This window comes from Schistocerca gregaria, chromosome 2 (genome assembly GCF_023897955.1).
Source record: "Schistocerca gregaria isolate iqSchGreg1 chromosome 2, iqSchGreg1.2, whole genome shotgun sequence".
NCBI lineage: Eukaryota > Metazoa > Arthropoda > Insecta > Orthoptera > Acrididae > Schistocerca > Schistocerca gregaria.
In genome coordinates, this window is record NC_064921.1 from 917,642,210 (window position 1) to 917,644,032 (window position 1,823).

At 51.4% G+C, this 1,823-nt stretch overlaps 1 pseudogene; it reads left to right on the forward strand.

Annotated features, from left to right (window-relative positions):
* The first annotated feature begins 441 nt into the window (after nt 1-441).
* Nucleotides 442-559, forward strand: LOC126337378 (5S ribosomal RNA; annotated as a pseudogene).
* The last annotated feature ends 1,264 nt before the right edge of the window (nt 560-1,823 follow it).

Here is a 1,823-nt window from a genome sequence, read left to right on the forward strand (position 1 = left end):
TCACAGCGATCACTCAGAGTGTAACGCTGTTGACGCCCTCTATATAGGTTACCAGGCTTGATAACAGCTCTGAAAATGAAAATCGGCAATACAATTTGGTAGCGTTCTATCTATGACAGAAAAATGTAGCGCCAATCATTTGCATAACCGCCAATGGTATGTGCATATAAGAAGTTCCATTGACTTGTCACAAAGAACTACAGCTCCAATCATTTACATACCCGCCAATGCCATGTGCGTATCAGAAGTTCCATTGACATCTGACCACGTTCTCTAGTTTGTCAGGCGGTGTGCTCCAATACACCTTCAAATCCATAGCTGATAAGTGAGCATGGCTGACTACCGACTGTAGTGAATGCGATATGCTAACCACAAGCCCTTCCATATCGCGCTCGGTTAACAACACCTCCTAAATTATTATGCCACCTATAACAACCGGTAGGCAACGGCCTTGCCGCAGTGGATACACCGGTTCCCATCAGATCACCGAAGTTAAGCGCTGTCGGGCGTGGCCGGCACTTGGATGGGTGACCATCCGGGCCACCATGCGCAGTTGTCATTTCTCGGGGTGCACTCAGCCTCGTGATGTCGAGGAGTTACTCGACAGAATAGTAGCGGCTCCGGTCAATGAAAGCCATCATAACGACCGGGAGAGCAGTGTGCTGACCACACGACCCTCCTATCAGCATCCTCACTGAGGATGACACGGCGGTCGGATGGTCCCGGTGGGCCACTTGTGGACTGGAAACGGAGTGCTTATAACAACCGGTATACCTACCTGAACTTATGTGATGTTGTTTCAGTTCGTACAAAATCGAGTGAAACTTAGAGTGAAAGTTGAATTATTATCCCAGTTATCAGTATAACGTTGCAGACCCGACCGCGGCCTCTCTCCCATGGCAGAGGATGACACGGCGGTCGGTCGGTCCTGATTAGGCCGTCTAGGAGCGGAACGCGGAGCTTTAATTCAGTGTATATAGTTCTGACATAAGGAAATGGAATTTTTCGAACTCACTGCACGTGGAATACAAAACTTTTTTTGCTCTGACAGCAAGTAAACTCAAACGCGAATTCCGCAGATATGTTGTCGTTGACGTTACACACCACGAGGGCACGCCACGAGGGCGCGCCACGAAACGAACAGCTGCTGGCCATTCAGTGCGCAGCGGTGTAACCAAGCGTCTATTGAAAATCACATACGCGAGCCCGTTTTGAACGTCTCGCGCGGGGCGGTGGCATCGCGGTGGCGGCGCGTAACACGTCCATTATGAGGTCCGCCGTGCGGCATTTCCATACGAATGCGAGGACACGCATGAGAGAATGCGCAACACGCAGGCGAGGTGAGGCGAGGCGAGGCGAGGCGTACCTGTGCTGCGGCTGCACGCCTGTGCCGGCTGTGGGCGCAGCCGAGTGGACTAATCTGAGGAAAGACCGGCAGCCGCCGCCGGCTTTGTCGGCGCCTCCCGCGGGCCAAACACGGCGCTCTTCCGCGTACCGCGCAGACTGCGCGTCCTGGGCACAGGGGCCGCCTTCCCCCAGCCCTCAGGCCGCGTCACCGAGGAAAAAATAAGTCGGGCTGGAACCACACATTCGTTATTACCGTACTGTAGCTGCTTCAAACGGGATGGAAACCCAACTTCCCACTTTTTCAAATCACACCCTTTGACAGCTGCCTTTTCGTTTTCAGTCTCTTTTTCTGTTCACTACAGATTTGGTTTTCGTGAGGAGACCAGGATCTCATGAGGACCCAATAATGATATTTTTTTTATTTAATACAATTCTGTGATTCTACCTAACTCTAAAAATACGCATATATTTCATGT